Source organism: Mastomys coucha, unplaced genomic scaffold (genome assembly GCF_008632895.1).
Source record: "Mastomys coucha isolate ucsf_1 unplaced genomic scaffold, UCSF_Mcou_1 pScaffold9, whole genome shotgun sequence".
Lineage (NCBI taxonomy): Eukaryota > Metazoa > Chordata > Mammalia > Rodentia > Muridae > Mastomys > Mastomys coucha.
Window position 1 is genome coordinate 97800728 of NW_022196915.1, and position 7456 is coordinate 97808183.

The window sequence follows — 7456 nt, forward strand, 5'->3', positions numbered from 1 at the left end:
CACTCTCCATTGTCCCTGTCTCACTACACCTACCCCATACTCTGTTCGTCCTCCAAACCTTATTTTTTGTTTTTTAGTAATCCACTATTTCCAATTAGTGCTTCCATATCCCCTTGAATGGAGGCCCTTCAACTTAAACATGGGAAAATTACCATGGGCCACCACTGTGAAGAAAACTGTTTCTCTTTCAGTGGCCCTAAATTGCCAGGACTCCCCAACTATTGATGAGACTCATAAGCTCCTTTCTGCATGCAGCAATGTTGATGGGCTTGGTTTTGTGTGCGTCTTGTGGGAGGAATCACAGCTGCTCTGAATTTCAATGTACAATAGCTCCATCATATTCAGAATATATTTTGTAACAATCATCCTACACATACGTCTTTTATAGTCTTCCCACCTTATCCCATAATGAAACCCATTCTAATTACATGGCTTTTAGTTGTTTGATTCCTATTGTTATCTTTCCCTATATATGTTAATTGAAAAGTCCCTTTTATAAAGTTAAATTTGCCTTTGACACTGTGTTGAAAGAATCTCTTTCTATACCCCAATGGTTCCTTTATCCTTTTCTTGTACTCTCTGTACTTTCTCTAAGTTCTGCATTCATATATGATGATTTGGAGGTAGATACCACCACAGATGAGAGAGAAAATGCTGTGTTTTATTTTCTAGGACTGGGTTAATTATTTCTTATCATATTTTCTAGTTCTACAACTTATCTATAAATTTCAGGATTTTGTTTTTATTTAAAGATGAATAAAATTTCCTTGTTTTATCACATATTTTCTTTACTCATCAAAATAACAAGTAAGTTGTTTCCATTTCCTAGATATTGTCAGTAGGTTATCAGTGAACATATCTCAGCAAATATTTGTGGAGTAGGATATTGAGACCTTCGGACATATGTCAAAGAATGGTACAGTGGTTCATAAAGTAGTTTAGCTTTTAGACAGCTGTTGTTTCAATTAATCATTCCTGTTGTTTAATTCTCAAATGATATCCCCCTTCCCAAATTTCCTTCCATATCTCCTCATCCCATCCGCCCTCTCTCCCTCCCCTTTGCCTCTATGAGGGTGATCCCCTACCCACCTACCCACCCATCCACTCCTGCCCTACCTCTCCAGCATCTCCTTATGCTAAGGCATCAATCCTCAACAGAACCAAGAGACTCCCCTTCCATTGATGTCAAATAAGGCCATCGTCTCCTACATATGTATCTGGAGCCATGGATCCCTCCCTATGATTGGTGATCTAGTCCGTGGGAGCACTGGGTAGTCTGACCAGTCAACCTTGCTCTTTCTATGTGGTTGCAATCCCCCTCTGCTCCTCTAGTCTTTCTGCCAGCTCCTCTACCAGGGTCCCAAGCTCAGTCTGATGGATGGAACCAAGCATCTGCATTTGCATTGATCTGATGCTGGCAGAACCTCCCAAGGAAGACTCCCACCAGGTTCCTGTCAGCAAGTGCCTCTTGGCAACAGCAAGTGTCAGGTTTGGTGTCTGCAGACAGGATGGATGCCCAGGTTAACACTGGTTTCCATAGTGACTGCAGCCATTTCTTGTCATATCAGTAATGAGTGGGGGTTCCCCTTCTTTACCTCCTTGCTAGCAGTGGTCAGTTCTTTTCTTCCTTCTTTCCTTCACTCTTCCTCCTATCCTTTCGAGTTGGAATTCTGACTTTTGCAAGATGATCTCAAATAGGTTTTAATTTCCATTTCTCTAATTTTCAAAGGTATTGATTGAACAACCACTGACTTCCTGGACATTTTATTGCTAGACAACCAGGATATATCAGAAAGATCACAGAGCATAAGCCATTATAATAAATTGCTCATAGTTATATATCCATTCTACCAGTTCTGCTCCTTTAGATAGTCCTGACTAATACAATCAATATGTTCCCTTTCATAATATTAGTGCTATTTATCCATGATCATATGGATTCAAAGATCATCCAAGACTGTTCCACCTTTTAGTATTATCCTTCATCCCTTTCTTCAGATTCTAAAAGCATTCCATGCAGAAGACTTTAATATATTTTCTAAGTTTATTTAAAGATTATTTGTTGAGGATATTGTGAATGTAAGCATTTCTATGATATTCTTTACAGTGAATTTGTTTTTGGTATACTGACAAGCTATTAATTTTTAATGTTGGTTTTATATCTCACCAGTTTGTTGCAATTTAAATTATAAGTATGAACTAAGACATTCAAACATTACCTATATAGAAGATCATTAACAACCAAATTTTTTAAAAAATGGACCTTTTCAAAAATTATTTTTATTTTTATTTTTATCTACTTCTATGCTTCTTATTGTGTCTCCTTCTAGAAGCTTATGCTTTACATTTTCACTTTATAATGTATTCATCCAAAACATGTGGGATAAATTTTTGTTAAATAAAGCTTCAAAAACTTAGAGAAAAGTTGTAGTATGAATCTAATTTATTAAAGATATGTCCGAATAGAAGTGATTCTGTCTAAACACTACATGAGAGCTAAGGATATATAATCAAATGGTCAAGAACTAAATAAATACAAGGAAGACAGCAAAAATCAATCCTTTGGGATAGAAAAAATAGATATTGGCAATGAACATGCTATTATCTTCATTGAACATCAAAGGTATGGTCAAGGTTCAATGTACAAAAAGCTCAGAAGAGCAAGAGCTCTCTTTGTTATAAGTGGACACTTGTGCCACTCAATCCTCCTGTTCAAGAAATATAGACCTCATAAATTAGGAAAACTGTGAGGTGTGTTCTGTAAACTATTTTACCCTGTCAGAATTTCAAAAAGTGGTGTGGAAAGTAGGATTTAATTTAGATTGAAAGGTAAAAAGTTCTACACTGTTGTGGATGAGAACCATTATTTTCTCTGGAAAACTTCATTTCATATTGTGACTGTTGAAAGGAGAGTTGAAATTTATTTTATGGTTGCTTTATTATCATGGAATTGACAACTCTTCTTAAATATCGTATTTAGGTGTTAATAAATTCCCTCATTCAAAACCATTTATCTTTGTAAGTAAATACGCAAATTAGACCTTTGTAACTATATGTATTCATCAACAAAGCCTATATTCTTAAATTCTACATTCATGCAAATATAAAATCATTACAGTTTATTGTAATTGTAATATTATGTTATCTTTGTTTTGGTTTTCTTAAAAATACATCGACCAGGGCAAAATCCACAGAATTCAAGGTTAAGAAGCTGAAGAGCCCAGGTGAGGACACCTCAGTCCCACTTAGGGGGAAGAAGAAAGAAATGATAGGGGGGCAAGAAGGGAGGAACCTGAGTGGAAGAGAGCAGAGGGAAGGGGAAAGGGGGTACATGATCATTTATTGGGAGGAACAGGGAAAAGAGTACTAAAGTCCTGAGTCCCAGTAGAAAGAATGGAAACAAGCAACCTCTGAAGGTAGAAAATGGGGGTACTCTCTAGAATATACTGGAGACCTGGGAGTGAGAGACTCTCAGGACTCAAAGGGAGCAACCTTGGATGAAATGCTCTGCAGTGAGGAGAAGGAACTTGTAAAGTACACCAGTGTAGGGACAGGATACCAAGTGGAGGGATGGCATTGCCATCCCACAGTCTGACCCAGAATTGTTCCTGTCTGAGAAATTGCAGGAACAAAAATGAAGAAGAGCATGCATTGCCATCCCACAGTCAAAAGCTCTAACCCAGAATTGTTCCTGTCTAAGAAATTGCAGGGACAAAAATGGAGAAGAGCATGAGAGAAAGGAGGTCCAGTGAGGTCTAAGTGGCTATCCAGCTCAAGGCTAGGCCTGGGGCCTGACACTGTTACTGATGTTGTGCTGTTGTGTTGCCCTATGAGAGGCCCAACAAGCAGCTGAAAGAATCAGCTAAAAATACTTACACCCAACCAGTGGACAGAAGCTAGGGACCTCTGCGGCTAAACTGGGGAAAAGCTGGAAGAAGCTGAGGGTCAGGGCTAATCCATGGGAAGATCAGAAAGTCACACCTAACCTGGACCCCATGATTTCTCAGACACTAAGCCACCAACCAGGCAGCATTCACCAGATGTTATAAGCACTCCCCTTCCCCCCTCCCCACATATATAGCAGAGGACTGACTGGTATGGCCTCAGTGAGAGAAGATGCACCTAACCCTGGAGAGACTTGAGGCCCCAGGGAATGGAGAGGTCTGGTAAGGTGGGGGTGCTTGTGGGGGTGGTGACAATCTTTTGGAGACTGAGATGGGGTATGTTGAGGGAGGAGGAGGTATAGGATGGGAAGAGGTCTGAGGCTCATCCCTGGGAGGGGGATAAAGACTGGAGTGTAAAAAAGACACTGAGGAAATCCAAAAAGTCATGAGATCCTACTACAAAAGCCTATAGTCAACAAAACTGGAAAACTTGGATGAAATGGACAATTTTCTAGACAGATACAAGGTACCAAAGTTAAATCAAAATCAGATTAATGATCTAAACAGTCCCATATCTGCTCATGAAATAGAAATAGTCAATAATAGTCTCCCAACCAAAAAAAGCCCAGGACCAGATGGATTTAGTGCAGAGTTTTATCAGACCTTCAAAGAAGACCTAATACCAATACTCCTCAAACTATTACACAAAATAGAAACTGAAGGTACTCTACCCAATTCATTCTATGGAGCCACAATTACTCTGAAACCTAAACCACACAAAGACCTAACAAAGAAAACTTCAGAACAATTTCCCTTATAAATATTGATGAAAACATACTCAATATAATTCTTGCAAACAAATCTAGGAACACATCAAAACTATCATCCATCACGATCAAGTAGGCTTTATCCCAGGAATGCAGGGATGGTTCAATATATGGAAATCCATCAACATTATTCACTATATAAACAAACTCAAAGAAAAAAAATATGGTCATCTCATTAGATGCTAAGAAGGCATTTGACAAAATCCAACACCCCTTCATGATAAAAGTCTTGGAAAGATCAGGAATTCAAGACCCATACTTAAACATAGTAAAAGCAATATACAGCAAACCAGTAGCCAACATCAAACTAAATAGAGAGAAACTTGAAGAAATCCCACTAAAATCAGGGACTAGACAAGGCTACCTACTCTGTCTCTCTACCTCTTCAATATTGTACTTGAAGTCCTAGGCAAAGCAATTAGACAACAAAAGGAGATCAAAGGGATACGAATTGGAAAGGAAGAAGTCAAATTATCACTATTTGCTGATGATATGATAGAATACTTAAGTGGCCCCAAAAATTCTACCAGAGTGCTCCTAAACCTGATAAATAACTTCAGCCAAGTAGCTAGATACAAATTTAACTCAAACAAATCAGTGGCCTTCCTCTACACAAAGGATAAACAGGCAGAGAAAGAAATTAGGGAAACAACAACCTTCACAATAGTCAAAAATAATATAAAGTACCTTGGTGTGACTCTAACTAAACCATTTCTAAGTATCTTTTGAAACAAATATTATACATGCTGATGAGCAAATCAGGTATACAATAAACATCAGAAATTGTCGTGTTTCATATGCAAAATAAACTTCATGCTTTATATTTTCTTGTGTCATAAAAATATTAGCAAACACAAGAAAGAAAATGCATAAGAACTAAATTTTTATATAATAAACTGTATTCCCTGGTTGTTTGCTTTTTTATTATATTTATGTTATAAAATTATACCTTTTATTCAAATATTAATGTGTCATAATATGGCATGAATTTGAGGCCTTCTTTTCTGTTTTTATACATAGTAAGCTATTTATTTTATCATTGTAGGTATGATGTGATATAAAAGACATGAAAGTAATATAGAATGTGAAGGCTATAAAGAACTGTAAAGTCAGTATTACCTCCTGAGAAATCATCTTTGCTTTCCTGATTCTCCAGTGACCTTTCTCAGCTCTGCTTCCTTTGTCTTGCTTTCTTTCACTTCCCGTCCATTCTCCCCTTTAGTCAACTGTTTCTCCTTTCTTACCCTTTGCTTTTCTTTTGCCCATCTTTGACTTGATACCAATGACCAATATTATACACGTTAGTATTTTTTAAATCACTTGTAAGAAAATCTTTGAAAAAATATTTTGAAATATAATTTCTTAATAAATATATATATATATATGTATATATATATATAATTACAAGTTCACCATCTGAAATAATACCCAGTTATCAAATTAGATATTATAAAATTTCTACCATAGATTCCTCAAATCGCAGACTAACCCTAGAGGATATTGAGATTTCTGAGATAATTATTTGATGTATTTAAACTCCCAACTGAGTTCTTATCTACCTCATTATTGTTTTCTTTTTGGCTTTCACTGCACTCTAGCAGAATCTCAACCTCTAAAGCTGACTTTATTTGTGAGGGAATTATTTACTGAACCAATGATAGGAGATTTACTTTTGTGGTTTAAAGAGTCTGGGTTCAATATCTGGAAGTCACTATGGGCCCATCATAGTTGATACTGAACATTTTCTTCTGATGTCCTTGACTTCTCTGGCTCCGACAATCCTTCGTTCCCATCATCCACAAGATTCCCTGAATTCCACTTAGCAATGATCTGTGGGTCTCTGCATTAGTTTCCATCAACTGTTCAATGAATCCTTACAGAGGACAGTTATGCTAGGCTCCTGTCCGCAAGTATAACACAATATCATTACTCATAACAGGGGTTGGCTCTCTCTCATGGCACCAGTTGTTCTTTGCCAGGTCCCTCAATTTATGCTCCATATTTATCTCTACACATCTTGTAGGCAGAACAACATTTAGGTCAAAGGGTTTATGGCTAGGTTGGTGCCCCAATCTCTTGAGTAGAAGTCTTCCCTGGTTGCAGGAGATGGCGTGTTAAGGTTGTATCTCCTGAGTAGAAGAAGTCTTCCCCGGTTGCAGGAGATGGCCTGTTAAGGTTGCATATCCTCTATTGCTAGTAGTATTAGCTGGGATCACCCCATAGATTCCTGGGAATTTCCATTGTCTTAGGTTTTTACTTTATCCCAGAGATGCTTCTGATTTTATTTTTTTTTTCTCACAGTACTCCCCGAACTTGAACCTTCCTGTTCTCTTGCTACCCACTCTCACAACCTGTTTCTTCTCTCCACTCACCCTTGATGTCTATAGATTCAAGTATCCTCTCTTGGGCCTCAAATCTGAGTACAGGGTACCGAATGAAGGAGCTAGAGAAAGGACCCAAGGAGGGTTTGTAGTCCCTTAGGATGAACAACAATATGAACTTACTAGTACCCTCAGAGCTCCCAGGTACTAAAACTCCAACCAAAGAGTATGGTAGGACTCATGGCTCCAGCAGTATGTGTATACCAGAGGATGGCCAAGTTGGTCATCAATGGGAAGAGAGGCCCTTGGCCTTGTGAAGGTTCTATGCCCCAGTGTAGTGCAAGGTTTCTATCAACAGAAATAAAGAACTAGGGCCAGTAAGCAGAAAGGCGTGGGGTCATGAGCAGGGGGAGAGGGGATGGAA